At 40.4% G+C, this 16,785-nt stretch overlaps 1 long non-coding RNA gene across 4 annotated transcripts; it reads right to left on the reverse strand.

Annotated features, from left to right (window-relative positions):
• Positions 1-2,143: 2,143 nt before the first annotated feature.
• Positions 2,144-6,633, reverse strand: LOC144984474 (uncharacterized). 4 transcript variants are annotated; one of them, XR_013648193.1, is made up of 7 exons: positions 6,495-6,633; positions 5,414-5,496; positions 5,035-5,128; positions 4,576-4,687; positions 3,003-3,030; positions 2,767-2,866; positions 2,144-2,336 (listed from the first exon to the last, which is right to left on the reverse strand). It is a non-coding gene; the product is annotated as an uncharacterized LOC144984474 (long non-coding RNA). The 4 variants fall into 4 exon arrangements; XR_013648191.1 differs by having other exon boundaries at positions 2,767-2,886; XR_013648194.1 differs by lacking the exon at positions 4,576-4,687.
• Between the last annotated feature and the right edge of the window lie 10,152 nt (positions 6,634-16,785).

Consider the following 16,785-nt stretch of genomic DNA (forward strand, 5'->3'; position numbering starts at 1 on the left):
ATATGGCACACCTGTGAGGTGAGATGGATTGTCTTGGCAAAGGAGAAGTGCTCACTATCACAGATTTAGACAGATTTGTGAACAATATTTCAGAGAACTGGTTATTTTGTGTATGTGGAAAATGTTTCACATCTTTGAGTTCATACCATAAAAAATGGGAGCAATAAAAAAGTGATGCGTTTATATTTTTGGTCAGTGTAAGTGTTGGCATTGCAGAAGTTACCAGGGGCGTTTCTGGGATCTAGAGATCCGGGGGGCCTCATCCCGACTTATCAATCACAAAGAATAGTAAATGTATGTACCAGAGAAACTAAATAAGGTATTCTTAATGCAAAGACTAGGTTATCTTTAACCATGATTTCACCTTGCCTTCTAGTCCATTCTTCTCCCTACAATAGAAATTAAAATAATTTTTTTTTACCTTCAACGTATGTCCAAACTATGTATCTACAGCCTACTGGATCTAATTAGAGAGGTCTACCAAGACATTTGCAAGCATATCTTTTAATTAAATTGTTTGATTTCACAAGGTAACAGGAAACGTTTTCCATGTAAATGGCTTTCACGATAATCGTGCCCTTGCATGTCGTCTTTTATAAGCGAGTTGCAGCAAAGTCATGAAAGACGTCAGAGCCAAGGCCGGCATTTTGAAAAGCACCTGCAGCACTTTACCTTCACCAAAGGTACATCAGCTTTTTCTAGAAGACAAGAAAAGAAGTACAACCAAATATATGGAGTTAATTCAGTCTCAATAATCAGAAATGCACACAACCGGTTTTACAAATGCACACGCTCCGATTCACAAATGTCATTTTATGCAAACGTGAAAAATAAATTCGGAAATACACACGCTGTGTTTCACAAACACACAGATTGTGTTTCACAAATGCACACTAAATGTTTTACAAATGCACAATAAGTGTTTCTCACAAATGTGCACACTGTGTTTCACAAAAAACATTTTAGAAATTCACAATAAATGTATCAGAAATGCACAGTAAGTGCTTCACAAACATGATTTTTAGGTACACATGTGATGTGAACTCACAGATCATTCGAACTGCAGAATGTGCATTCAAAATCCCGTTCTCGTTTGTGAATCTCTCCGTGTGTGTGAGAGATTTTTCTACGGTGAATATTGAGACTCATCTGACGGAGCGGGTCAACTAATGTCACCATTGGCTAGTAAATCTGTCAATCAAACTCATCGGGAAAGCAGGCGGGTTCGCTTTTAGCCAATCGAATGGCCCCTTACACTTTCTCTACACTTTCTGCGGGTGGCAAAAGCCCCGCCCATATTTGATTCTGTACCAGTCGGTCGTTAGCGTGTTAGCCTTAGCATGGCTTGTCGGTTTATTGCCTTCGGTTGTCAAAAATTACTGGCTTGTGCAACTTTTCAGTGGACCTGGAAGCAAGGCAACAGTGGTTGAATGCAGTTGTCTTAGAATCCATCGAACTCTGTACTGGTCATGAGATTTACAATGGACGTTTCACTCGGGATTGTTTGTACGTTATTCTCTTAGCTTTCATGCTAGCGTCATTTCAACACTCAGACACGGTTTTGATCATCTGAAGGTGGAGGAGAAAAATCTGCAACTTCCACAGGTTTTGTGGAGAAACTGGCATCACTTTGCTCCGTACCACGCAGTGGGACTACATTACCTCAAGTTCATCTCACTGTCAATCACAGACGCCCAACACACCTCCCCTGCTCAGCCCGAAGTCACTTTGCTGGACCTTAATTTTATTTTTTTAATAACTCAAATGTCATTGATTTTATATTGTAACCATATACATATACACTTCTTGGCCACGTCACCCTTCCAAAAAAGATCCTCGTCTCACTGGGTTTTATAGCTGGTTAAATACTACACAACAAAAGATGGTCATAGAACAATAAAGTGCAAACATTCACCCTTTATTGCAGAGTAAAATTCAGTGAAAACATGGACAGATTAAAACATCAAAATTTAAGCAAATGTGGGATCTCTACTGATTTGAATTTTATTTAAACTGGAACTAATTTTCATAACTTCCTTACATACAATGAAGTCCCTTGAACAATACAGCAGTATTGATTTGAACTTTGTCTTGCCCCGCTCAGTCTCTCTTCTGTATGTAATTGTGTCGCCTAAATTAAGTTCTAAACAAACGGGACAGTAAAGATGTAGGTCAACTCCCAAACGGTCTGAATTCCACAATGGATTGATGTCGTCTTGCAGTTCCAACATTTGTGGACCCAAAAGAGGACTGTCCCATACCGGGACATTGATCCCAGGATGAGGTTCAGCCATGGATCCACTCTCTTCCCATTCAATCTCTGGAACCAGCATACCCTGACAAAAAAAAAAAAAAAAGATACTGTTTATGAACAGCACTGTTTTTTTTGTGTTTTAGATTATGTAGGAACAGTGACCGACTAATAATAACTTATATTGTTGCTTGCAGGCAGACCTCATATCTCCATAACTGTTTATAATTTGCAAATAAGTGAACCTTAACAAAGTAGTGACATTAGTACATATGATGGCTCATAAGGCCATGCATTGTGATGCATTTTGAACTTGCAGATGTGCTATTCTTCCTACAAACAAACAATTTAGGGAAATTGTTTGCACCACACAACAATAATCCTTTTCATTCATTTTCGATGAAAATTCACTGTAGTCATTATGATTTCATGATACTCTTCTTGATACTTTCCACTTTAGTCAAACTGCACACAAATCAGTTGTCCAGTACAGTGAGATTAAATAAAGCATTTACCCGGGGATCAGAAACAGGGTTCTGGGTCAAGCCCAACTGCCACAGCTGATTTGGTGTCATGCTTTGCTCCGTCCTGATTGGATGGCTGTCCCACGCGTCACTAAAGACACCCAAACTGGCCTGAATGCGTGGTAGAAAAATGTAATGGCAGCAGAATACGTGATGTGACTGATATTGAGCAAGTCTTGGTCCTCAGGAGAGTGCAGGATGTTGTAATATAAACCAGTAACACTCACGAAGACATCACACCAGAGGAGCTCAATCCTGTATTTGGAAAAAAGCAAAAAGAAATATTATATTGTCAGATTTATTTTTAATACACCATTCACTTTTATGTATCAGGGCTCCAGACTAACTTTTTTCACTAGGAGCATAGTGGCCCCTAACTGAAAATTTTAGGGGCACAACCAGAAAATTTAGGGGCGCATACCGTAAATCAACATTCTAACCAAATCTACTAATTTCCACTGTATTACAAATAAATACTTTAATAATAGATGCAGAAATTACAATGTGCTGTTTCTAATTCAGTGTCATATTTTATTCTGCACTTTTGAAGATGCAACATGAAGGTAAACTGACATCACCATCGCTGTCACGACAGTACAACTAAGTAAAAATAGTAAAAAAAATACCATACATTTAGAATAAAAAAAAGTTTTTAGTAACAAGTGATTACCGTAGTAACCTTTCGTAATTTCACAGTTTCAAACAATACTTAAATGTATGTAAATATTAGAGGATGGAAATTCATGTTGGTGACACCAAATAGGTTCAGCCAAGATGCACAATAAGCGTGTTTGAGATCACCCAGATGGACGCAACACTGCACAGATCACCTGGTGTGTGACGTATATTTTTGTTTTTGCTCCAACATCACCTGTCAATCAAAACAAAAATATCACGAGAAAGGGGTGAGAGCAAGACACCAATCAGAGCGAACGCAGCTGGAAATTTAGTATTGAACTGACTAAAAGCTGCCCTACAGACTAAAAAACAATGCATTATGGGACATGCGTCCTGATGGGTTTTTTGTAGTTCACTGATCAATTAAAATAATTTAAAATACCAACTGATTAAAAAAAGGCTACATCCATTACAAAACATTAAAATAATTATAAAAGATGTAATATCACAGCTCATACTTAGGGGGAGAGGCATATTAAAACGAAATTGAATGTTAAGGACAACTCCTAATTCCTGGTCTCTTTCAGTCTCGCTGCAGCTTCGATTTCATGCGAGTTTGAGACCCCTGCTGTAGACTCTGTCACTGGTACACTAGCTGCAGGTCGGAAGAACGAATCAATAGTTCGCTTGCTCATAGCTCAGATGCACATATCAGGTTGTGATGATATTTGTCTCCGTTTCCTTCCCACGGATGTTTACGCGCGCTCGATTATCTCTAGGCCCCGCCCCTCCACATATTTTAGCCACTTGCAGTGACTTTCCCTATTCTTCTCACACGCATTGGCCGCCTCAGGCATCACTCAATGAAACGCGAGTGTGCGCTCGCGTGTGCTCCAGTCTCATGAGTATTCGCGCGAGTGTGTGTGTCTGCCTGCGTGCGTTTGCGCTCGCGTCTCATTGATGATTTCATCTCTCATTTCATCTCTCATTGACGTGCTCCTTTCATGTTTAATGTATAAAAAATACGGAGGGTGGAGGAGGCAAATTTACTGGTAGCACATGTGCGACTGGGTGTAAAATTCAGTCGCACACTCTCAAATTTTGGTCGCAAAATGCGACCAAATGGACGCAGTCTGGAGCCCTGTGTATATATTAAAGCTTCTAAAACTAGGTTCAACTCACCGTTGATTTTGTGTACACTTTTGCTGCAACAAAGCTGTTTGTGTCAGTTGTACGTACTGTGAGCATTAACTCAGCTATGCCCACATTTTCTCCTCCGTGAAATCCTCTCACCCTGACAATAACATGAAAATCATGTCTCAAACACATAATTACAAATGCATCGCCAATACGGTACACATCAATTTAAAATGTAATGTTCTTATGTATGATGCCAATAAGTAGAATTTCTAGGTTAAAAAAATTGCAGGAGTGGGTTACATGTATCACTGGGGGAAAAAATGAGGTGAGAGAGACTGTTAAGGGGGGGTAAAATGTTATTCATGAGGGGAAAGAGTTTTAGAGTTGCCTTTGTTTATGGAGAGGAGTCTAAAAAAAGTAATTTTATTTTTGTACAAATAACCAAGTACTTATACTGCCTGATATGTGAATAAAATATTTCTTTATGAATGACATGAATACCTCAGAGGAAAGCCATAAACGTTCACAGCGTCACTGAAGAAGGCCAAGTGGGTGTCTGCACAGTTGTTGTCTGCCATCTTCTCAGGTACAAGATCTATGGAATACAAGTACAAATACTTTCAACTGACAGATATTTACAGGGGCAAAAATGCTAAATTCCCAATTGACAGGTAAAACAGTAATACAATAGGATGATAAAATATGAAATAGAATAGAATAGAAGGGTATTTAATAACCCCTGAGGAAATTTTTTTTAAATGGCCATCTTAAAAAAACACATAAACACACATGCATTACAAATAGAAATATCACAAAATAAAAAGATTGATAAAAAAGGTAAATAATTGGGAAATCAGTGGGTAAAATTAAAAGAAATTACTTGTAAGATGCCCTGCCAGAGAGTTGTATTGCCTGATGGCACGAGGAACAAAAGATTGTCACGCTGTCACGCTTCAGTAATTCCTGGAGAATAAATAAAAACACAACAAACATGGATTAGATAATTTAGCTGTCTGATCTTAAATTACATAATTTTCAAATATATGAAAGGGGATTTTTTTTAAAACACTCTTGCTATGATAACTTGAGCTTGTAGTAAAGAACACCTTTAAAAAAAATCAGAGACAAGACACTGATCACAGGAAGCCTGTGTGTAATACTTACAGTAACTTCTACTCTAATCACTGTTGACAGCTGATTTCTCCCATCCACCCTTTCTGTGACTACTTATCGACTACAAAACAGCCTAAAAACAATGTTTGGGATTCTTGTCATTACGTCATTGGAAGTAAAGATACGGGGAATTTAGTGGCTGTCACTCTGACACAATCTCACAGGGCTGGTCATCACAATGAATACGGGTTCTAACGTTAGAAACTTAATGAGGCTTCTTTCATTCAACAGTGGATTCATGTATGTTATATTTAAAAAATGCCGTTTTCATGAATGTCATATGAATTAACTTTGTTGCACATATCCACCCCGTCTTAAAGTCTGGGTTGTGAAAATGCTCTGTCTAACTTTAACCCGGATCGCGTTTACATAAAGGCAGCACACGGAACAACTAGCTAGTTAGCATAGCATAGCATCAGTGTTTAAACAAATCGCCGTCTCCAAATCAATACTTTTTATTAAACTTTCTTTGCTGCTGTAAATCCGGCATGCTTTTCCCCTTAGTTCTATCTGAATCATGTTAAGAACCTACAGATCATTGGCTATAGACGCTAGCTTGAACCGACACCGGCTTGAACTTCACTCACAGAGTCACAGGCAGACACAATTTGCACAGGCTAAAACAAAGCTAAGCTAATTTGCGGTGGGGGTACTCTGCAAACGACTCGGCTGCAGTGTTCATAAAGCATTCACACATGTCACTTGGCAAAGGAGAACGCTTCAACTTAGTATTCAATAACATTACAGGAAGTACAACGAGGGAATGATCAAATAAATGCATTACTTACGGGCTGAGACTGATCCCGTTCAGAAGACCTCTCCGCCATGTTTGCCGCCCGCGTCCTTTCAACTGCTGTGCTGAACAGCTCCCTCCCTCGTCACTTTGAAAGTGAGGAGTGTAAGGGGCCATTCGATTGGTTAAAAGCGAACCCGCCTGCTTTGCCGATGAGTTTGATTGACAGATTTACTAGCCAATGGTGAGATTAGTCGACCCCCTCCGTCAGATGAGTCTCAATATTCACCGTAGAAAAATCTCTCACACACACGGGGAGATTCACAAACGAGAACGGGATTTTGAATGCACATTCTGCAGTTCGAATGATCTGTGAGTTCACATCACATGTGTACCTAAAAATCATGTTTGTGAAGCACTTACTGTGCATTTCTGATACATTTATTGTGAATTTCTAAAATGTTTTTTGTGAAAAACAGTGTGCACATTTGTGAGAAACACTTATTGTGCATTTGTAAAACATTTAGTGTGCATGTGTGAAACACAATCTGTGTGTTTGTGAAACACAGGGTGTGTATTTCCGAATTTATTTTTCACGTTTGCATAAAATGACATTTGTGAATCGGAGCGTGTGCATTTGTAAAACCGGTTGTGTGCATTTCTGATTATTGAGACTGAATTAACTCCATACAAATACAGCCTTTAAGTGTTTCTTTACCATTTGATACATTGTCTGAACAAACTGGATAATATAAGTATAGAAAACAAAAAAATTAAGATCAACTCCAGGTGTATTTTCTCAAATGCCTGTTTTATGGCTTCATCACACTGTTTGAGATCTTTGGTACACTATATATTTTGTAATATTATCTCCAAAGATTGATTTTTTAGAAGAACTTTTTTAGCGCAAGTTTGTGTGTTTTTTTTTATTTATAAACAGCGCACTTTGTTCTGTGTCCTGATTGGCTGTTGATCTTGTCAATCAATCTCTTGTCTTCTGTACAGTGACGCAGCATGTTCAGTTTGCCAGAGTCACATAAATCCTCAACTGTGATCAGACCTTTGTTTTCCTTCTATAATACTAGACTTACTACTTAGAAAAGAGTGAAAATGTCCATGTTCATAAGAAAAGTGTAATAAGTGTGTAGGGAGGAGTTTTACATCCTTAAAACATCTATGATCCTACTATCGCGGGTTATTCATGGGTCGTGATAAATGAGGGAACACTGAATAAGTTGCGTTTGGTGTCAGAAGTCAGAGCTCTTTCTCCCCCTCTATTCATCGGCGGGAACCATCTCCAGAACTAAACAGTTCCTGGATGCCACACACCTGACTTTGATTTGCAAACAATCACAGCACACCTAAACACTGTACTGAGCCTCACTCAGGGTGAAGTATTATTTGTTCCACTCTGCCTTTATTGCTGAGCGCTAAAGACTCTGTTTGCCTGCCGCCTGCCCAGACTCTCGCCTGGATTCTGACTAGCCCGTCTCTCCTCTGATGATCTCATGCCTGTTATTGACTCCTGCCTGCTGACCCTGATTTAGCTTTGTGGACTTTTAGCTGAGCTAATAAACCTGCTGCATCTGGAACCAGCCGTCTGCCTTTTTTGTGGCAGGTGAGTTTTATTTGTGATATATATACAGTGTATATATTTCTTTTAATAAATTGGCTAAAATGTATCAGTATTTGCTACTGACACCAACACAGATTAAAAAAGCTCAACTCAGTTCTACGCCAGTCTTGCTGGAGTTGTTCAGAAGCGTCACTTTTTTCCTCAAAAATGAAAATAATACACATTTTTCTTCTTCTTTATTCGTTTTTGGTGTCTTTGGATATGGTTAGCCTATAGCTAAATTCACTTAATCCTGCATTATAGCATTTTGCCAAAGTTTCATGCAGACTTTTGGGAGTGATGAGTACCAAATGCTTTGAAAAACAGCATTTTTAAAACAATTCCTTCATTGCTCTCTCTCAATAATTTTAAATTCACCAGGTGGAATATTTTGACTTTTAAAGTTATTTAGTATAAGCAACAACACTGGCGTGATGATGGAACCACTGACTGTATAAGAGAACTGGACAGAGTGAGTGTGACGTTACCCAAAAACAGCCTTACCTCCTACTGCAGTGCAATGAAGTCAATTCAGTCACAATGTTTAGAAGCCTGATTAGGTCAGTAAGCAGTGTTTGGTCCAAGGCAAAGACAGAAAATTGTTAATTTTTATTTGAAATGGTTTATTTCAAGCAATCAAATAAGAATAATACGCAAAAACAATACAATCATCAGTTATACATTCATACAATGATGAATCGAACTTAGAATAATTAGACATAAAGATAACAATTGCTTGAAAGGGAGTGGAAAGAAGCGAACTAATAAAATCCCTTCGATGTTCTACCGTAACCTTTTTATTACATGAAATATCGTTATCCGGTTTATAACTTTTATCAGACAGAATTAAGAATCCTGCAATATCAATAAAGCACATGACAAAGAGGAATTACTTAAATTATTATGTAAAAAATAACTTTTAGAAATCAACATGGAAAATGCAGATCATTTATCCAAAATATATGCAGATCATGTTACTTATAAAATTAATGTATATGATTAATAAAATACTACATGTAAGGGTTAATGGCCGACGAAGTATGCATTAGCACTTTTTAACGCACGCCGTGGAAGCCTGAACCAATCCGATGCGAAGCGTTAAAAAGTGATGATGCACACGTCAAAGGCCATGAGCCCGCTTATACATTGATCACTTACAAAAGCAATAAATAGTAACCAGTTTTTAGTCCTTAATTCTTGTTTTTTTTTAATTTGATCACTTTTCTCACTAAAAGCTAAGTATTTGTTTGCGTCGCGCCGCAACCACAGCTGCAGTCAAGATTCGGCGATATAAAGCGATATATATATGCTGATCTTCCCGATGGGTTGAATAAAGCTTTAGTTCAGAGAGAAAGTTCACCTCTTACCACTTGTTTTTGTCCAGATGATGAAGCAAAAGGTTGTTTTAAAGAGGCCGGTGCAGTGATACAAAACATCTAAGCTAGGTGACCGGAACTTCTTTTTTCACCGTGCGGTTGTCCTGTGGAATATCACTTTTTAATGCACACCCAGCAGCCAATCAGAATCGAGCATTCACCCAGACCATGGTATAACAGTAAAATAGACATAACACTGTTTAATAAATCTTCATAGCAATATTTGATCAATTTCCAAAAGTTAAATATGTGAAAAATTATGTTACATTAGGAAAAATCCTGGATCAATTTTTGGAGCAAGTGAAGTTATATCATTAGAAAACAAAAAATGAATGTCTTACATCAACTAGTCTTAATTTTACTTTCCGGATTTTTTTTTCTAAATGTTTTCATTTAATCTGTTTTCATGTGTCTCCATTAACAAAGCAAATATTTACTTATAAAGGTTTTGTACAAAACTAAACCTTTTAGGGCTTGCTACTCAATAAATATGCTGCCCCGTCATAACTTTGCCCCCAGCCTCAATGGATACCATTACCCAGAATGCCTAGCTTCTCCTGCACTTTGTTGGCTTAGGTTTGGGGTCTGTTCAGCATCAAGCATCGCACGCCGAGAGCCAACATAAACATGCAGCAGACAGACACGGGCTCAGACAGGGACACTGCGGAGGCTTTGCCCGCTTCGTGCTGAGCGCCGCTGACATCAAGGAGAGTTTAGCCAGCCCTTCGCGGCGCTCCCAGAGGCGGAGACGTGCCCTCTGTAATCAGGGGGCAAAATCCCAAAGCAGAGACATGCACTCGTGCACACACACGTGCACTGAAGGAACAACTGCCACCTATTCATTTGACTGATGTGTGGCAGAATGCCTTGACAAAGTGAGCGGTCACAAACACAGTGATGAAGACCGTGGTTTCAGTCCGTCTGTGGCAGAAACATCTCTGCCTCCCATCAGTTTACTGGAAGGATTCCAATTTAGATTTAGACATAAAGTATAAACATTTGATGCGCATACTGAGTCCCTGTGTACGCTTTTACTGTGTTAAAGGTCAAATGAGGAGGATGTTAATGATGCTCTGAAAAAAGCATTTGGTTTAAAATATTGATGCATATCTGTTTGAACTCCATAAAATATAGTCATCAAGTGATCAATACGTCTTGTTTTCATTCCTTTGACCTGTTGCTGCTGTAGGATTGTGGGTGTTCTGACCCGAGTCTGTCAGTCTTTTGAATTACTTTCTGAATCACTTTACTTTTGTTTTTTGTGTTTTTGGTTGTAGTTTGCATTTGACCTCCTTCCTAATGATTCAGGACCTGGTGAAGACAGTGGTGCTGTCAACTTTATTGTGAAGGGATAACCTGACCTTCCCACCTTTACCTGCTGTTTGTGAACCTGCTGTTCCAATTATTAATCATCTTCAACAAGACTATTCATTGGCGTCTTGAACAAGAACAAGAATGGAGTTCATTTGAATTCATTTGAATGTCCTTTCCAAAAAACTCAGTATTTGCCTTCTCTGAGTATTAATCCTTTACTTTTCTAGAAGATTATGTATCTATTTATATGTAATCTACCATTTTTTGATCTATTTTTGAAGAATTCCCAGAGGTCTTTTATTATGATAATGCCAAGTTTAGCCAGAATAAGAAAAAACCTGTGTTGTTTTGTAGGACATAGTTTCTGCAGAGCGGCAGGAGTTCATTAGGAGTTCGCCTCTGAGTTGTGGCTGGGAACATTGGAGCAGAGCAGTTCCAGTCCCTCTTCCCGTCCCCATTAGCAAGCACAGAGGTCAGACGTTCCTTCTAGTTGTTGAGCAGGTTTCTGCACAAACCATAGGAATTTTGCTGCGCTCCTTTATGCAAATGACTTGTAAATCATTCAGATGTGGGAACTCTGAGCTTCAGCTCTCTCTATAGGTTTTCTACAGGATTAAGGTCTGCAGACTGGTTGGGTCACTCCATGACATGGATTGCTTCTTCTTCAGTCATCCCTTGGTTGCCTTGGCTGTATGTTACAGGTCATTTTCCTGTAAAGGACCCGTCCATGACTCGTTTTAAGCCTCCTTCCTGAGGGAGGGAGGGAGGGAGGTTTACACTCATGATTTGACGGTACATGCCTCCACCCGTCCATCCATCCACACGCTGAAGTAGCCCTGTGCAGAAAAACACCCCCAAAGCATAATGTTTCCACCTCCGTGCCCAACAGTGGGGATGGTAATCTTGGGGTCGTAGGCAAACATGACAGGTGGAGTCGATGGCAAAGAGCTCCATTTGGGTGTGATCTGACCACAGCAGCTTCTTCCAATCACTCTCTAAATCATGAAGGGGTTTGTTGGCGGGCCGGCCCATGTGCTTCTGAAGCAGGGGTATTTTGTGAGCACTGCAAGAGGTTCAACCGGAAGGTAGAAGCAATGGTTTTCTTGGTGACTGCGGTTCCAGCTGCTTTGACATCATCAACTAACTCCTGCCGTGTTGTTTTAGGCCGATTTCTCTCTGTTCTCATGATCATGGAAACTCCACCAGGTCAGATCTGGTTCTGAGCCCCAGACCTAAAGGTGGATTGATTGATGGTCGAGTTGCAGCAACAGTTGTCATCTTAACCTCCAGCTACTTGCTGATGGTTTTGTAGTCCGTTCTGGTCTGGTGCAGGTCTACAATCTTCTCCCTTCAATCCGCTGAAAGCGCTCTAGTCTTCCTATGTTGGAGAGTTTGGAGTCTGATGGACTGATTCTGTGGACAGGTGTCTTTCTACAGGTGATTAGTCCAAACAGGTGTCTTCAGGTGACAGGTTGATTAGGAGAGTCGAACTAGTCTGTGTGAGTCTTAATGGTTAGTATGAGATCCAATACTCATTTCACTCGATAAAATGCAAACACATGTATATCAATTCTTTAGATTCAGTTTCTTGATTTTCTATCTCCCACTATTCAAACGAGCCTACCGTGAAGATGACAGAATGTCACTTTCTCTTTAAATGGGCAAACCTACAAAGTCAACAAAGGATCAAATACTTATGTCCTCCCCTGTATGTCCTCCATCATCGGTAGATTGCCACAAAAACACAATTTTCATCAGATTGGGTCTTTAAAAGATACATTCACCAAAGTATGATATACTTGTGTTTCCCAACAAATTACCAGATTTATCCTGGTTGTGTGATACTCTGAGTTGTCCAGTCATATTTGTAAAAAAAAAATCAAAGGGAGCTGAAGGCATGTGTTATATTTTAAAATCAAGAGGTTTGTCTTGTAAAACAAGCAGACGTTTGTTTCTCTGTACATAAATACCATGTCACAGCCCCGTGAATCCTCCCCTCAGCAACACTTTCTCCCAGTACTTGGCATCTTGTGTGTTCCAGGCTTTTTGGAGACTTTGCTTCAGTTCTTCTGTGGACTTAGGCGGTCTCATCTGTGCCTCAGTGTAATTATAGATGGACGCAATGATGTTGAGATGAAGGCTCTGCGGGGGCCATGCCATCTGCTGCAGGACTGTGTTCTTCTTGATGCTGGAGATAGCTCTTTATGTTTGAGGCTGAGTAATGAGGAGGAATTTAACACTGATCCCGAGCCTCCCTGATGGGATAGGAGGGTAAATGGATGAAGTGTTTTCACACAGTGGCTGTGTTAGGAATTCAATTCAAAGGAAAGTCACGATCTTTTAAATATTTATTTTCCTCTAATCTGCCCTGAAATCTTCGTCTTTAGCTTCAAAATAATGATCTTTGTTATTTCACAAGACCTTGCCAGCCTCCTTTGTGTTACCAAAGATCACGAAGGAGTCTCTGAGCCCTGCAGAGGCGTGTCAGCTGCCTGTGGAGCTGGCCTCAGTCATCACTGCAGAGGTGGTGGGGGCCCGTGGAGCACCTGGTGGAAAAACAGCACCTACAGCAGAGCCGCCGCGCAACTACAGTACATCAGCTGCAGTGTGCACGGCAGTCAGGGACTTCGCTAACTGCCTCAGGGTCAGCCTAAGTACTCTGACTTCAGACTGGCTCAACATTTACATCAGACTGTATTTCATCTCCAGTTGTCAGATGGCAACTAGACCTGCCAGTTGGCATGTGGGGCCCGAGCAACATTTGCATCAGACCACAAATCCTTCAATGCAACACACCTCGCCTGTGCTGCCTCTCTCTGCTCTCACTGACACTCCTGTGGAGGTGCAGCTCTGCAGGAAGTTACTAAATAAGTACCGTGTTGCACACCTACTATGACTTATTCATGTCTGTCTCTAAGACTTCAGCAAAAAAGTTAAGAACATCTCAGATTATCTGAATCTTTCTTTTGGGATTTCTGTGCTGTTTCTCTTTAAGACAGTTCTTTGTTCAAAATGAAATAATGCCAATCTGTATAAAAGGAGAACTTATCGTTATTTGAATATAGTTTCTTCTGTTTAGGAAACACAATTAACTTATTTTGGGTCAAATGAAAAGCAGATTTGTTTTAACAAACTCATGGGTAACATGCATTTCTGTCCTGCAGCAGTCCTGAACTGCTTTTGCAATCCTTTTACTGCTTTCATGTCACACACTCATCTTCTGGAGTCCGGCATCCATGGTCTACAACCACAATTTAAGTTTTGTTGACCTTTGACCTTGGGAAGAGGTTGCCATCTTGAAATAAAAAAGAAAAATCACCTTTAGTACCAGCTACAAAATTAACTCCTCCAACGGATTTCGATCTATCGCCTCCTAACTTCTTGAACATCACGGGAAAGCTACTGGGGAAATTTTTTATTAAAAGTTGTAGACTTTGAATGGCGTTAGCGTGGCATTTTTTCCCACAACGTTGCATAAATGTAATAATTGAATCTCTGGTTGAAGCTGAACAAAACAATATGACATACGAGTTAGAAATATTAGGAACGTGTGTGTGGTTCACAAAAAACCTCTGTTGCCAGGAAAATCTAACAGTTGACTTTAGATTCTTCTTCTAAAAATCTCATAAACATTGTCATCACCCCAGGTGACCAAAAAGCAAAATGGTTGCTCTGGAGCTAAAACCTACAGAAAAGTGGCCATTTTGAAACAGGGTTTTTCCTTCTTCATGAATTTGCCCTGTGCAGCTATGACCAGGATGTCAAGGGCAAAGGGAAGAGGGAAGAAGCCGCTCAGTCAGTGAGGATGGGCCTAAGGGGGTCTGCTTGGCTGGGGGCTGGTAGCGCATGTGCGTTCATCGGTTTTTATTTCTTGTCCTTTACTACATTATTCAGAGTTCATTTATGTTAACGGTATGTTTCATATCAAATCTTCTTTCTCTTTCGGCTTTTCCCATCAGGGGTCGCCACAGCGAATCATCCTTTTCCACCTCACTCTATCATGGACATCTTCTACCCTAACATTAGCCAACTTCATGTCCTCTGTTAAGACATCCATATATCTCCTCTTTGGCCGTCCTCTTGCCCTCCTGCCAGGCAGCTCCATCTCCAACATCCTTCTACCAATATATCCACTATCCCTCCTCTGAACATGTCCAAACCATCTCAGTCTGGCTTCTCTGACTTTGTCGCTAACACAGGCAACATGAGCCGTCCCTCTGATGTACTCGTTCCTTATCCTGTCTAACCTGGTCACTCCTAAGGAGAACCTCAGCATCTTCATCTCCGCTACCTCCATCTCAGCCTCTTGTCTCTGTCTCACTGCTACCGTCTCTAACCCATAGAGCAGAGCTGGTCTCACCACTGTCTTGTACACCTTTCCTTTGAGTCTTGCTGGCACTCTTCTGTCACACAACACTCCTGACACTTTCCTCCACCCGCTCCAACCTGCCTGCACTCGCCTCTTCACCTCTTTTCCACACTCCCCATCACACTGAACTGTTGACCCCAAGTACTTAAACTCCTGCACCTTCTTCACCTCAGCCCCCTGTAACCTAACGCTTCTACCTTGATCCCTCTCGTTCAGACACATGTATTCCGTCTTACTACGACTGACCTTCATGCCTCTTCTTTCCAGAGCAAACCTCCACCTCTCTAGCTGTTCCTCCACCTGCTCTCTACTCTCACTGCAAATTACAATGTCATCCGCAAACATCATTGTCCAGGGAGATTCCTGTCTTACCTCGTCTGTCAGCCTGTCCATCAGCATAGCAAACAAAAAAGGACTCAAAGCTGATCCTTGGTGTAGTCCCACCTCCACCTTGAACTCCTCTGTCTGACCTACAGCACATCTCACCACCGTCATACTTCTCTCATACATGTCCTGAACTACTCTGACATACTTCTCTGCCACTCCAGACGACCTCATACAGTACCACAGCTCCTCCCTCGGCACCCTGTCATACGCCTTCTCTAAATCTACGAACACACAATGCAGCTCCTTCTGACCATGTTTCATATCAAATACAGAGTAATAAAACTGTTTTTGTGTTTTTTACCTCAAGTGATGTCTTATAATTACGGATTATAAAAGCATCTCTGGTTATCATATTTTATAGAACTTGATTATTAACTGAATGAGCCACTCATTTACTTTTTTAGCTTCCAACTGTTCTAATTCTTTGAGTAAAAATCCCATAATTACTTTACTTTTTTGTAGAGATACTAAGATTAAAAATGGGAGGGGGGGGTCAACCTATTAAATCATCCTAATACAAAAGAACGAAAAATCATACAAAAAAACAATTGAAACTTTTTATTGCAGAGGCAGACCCACAAACAAAATCTGAATGTTCATAATCAATGAGTCAATTAAACATCTTTGGGCTGAGATGTTGATTTAAAAACACACAACAGTGACAAATACTCTTGAAATTGCACGTTTATTCACAAATTGTGAGTATTGTTGGATGAAATACATTAATTTGTCGTCCTTGAGGGGAGTCTGTTACTTTCCTCCTGAAAAGCGCTTTTGAAAGTTTGCAATAGTGAAAAGACGTTCTCCCCCTTAATGGAGTGAAGTTCCAGCAGGCCCTGCAAATGAGGAGTGACAGCAGGTGATATCGCACAGCCCCCTGGGTAATTATGCTCTGCTTAGTCTGGCTTGAAGGAGGTGAGACTCTCACAAACACGGGGGTTAAACCAACCAACAAGATGTTTTTTTCTGTCGCTAAGGGCTTAGCTTCACGTAAGGACGCCGTTTATCCTCCTAACGGTTATCAGCTGGAAGGGAAGGCTCCACTCATACAGGTCTGCATGCAACGCTTAGTGCATGTAACTGCTTGCAATCAAAAACAAGCATGTTTGCTGCATGGTGTCCTGGTGAGAGGTGTAATCAAGTTCAGAGCAATTAGACAGGTTTGTTGTTCTCTACAGCCATGTTACGTACCAGTGGGATGCTGATTGACTCAACCATCTAATTAGGTTTCGTTATGTATGCTCTGCTACTTGTAACGGTTGGCAGTGAGGCCCTCATCTTTAGA

The sequence above is a fragment of the Oryzias latipes genome, chromosome 16 (genome assembly GCF_053564925.1).
Source record: "Oryzias latipes strain Hd-rR chromosome 16, Olatipes_Hd-rR_3.1".
In the NCBI taxonomy this organism is placed as follows: Eukaryota; Metazoa; Chordata; class Actinopteri; order Beloniformes; family Adrianichthyidae; genus Oryzias; species Oryzias latipes.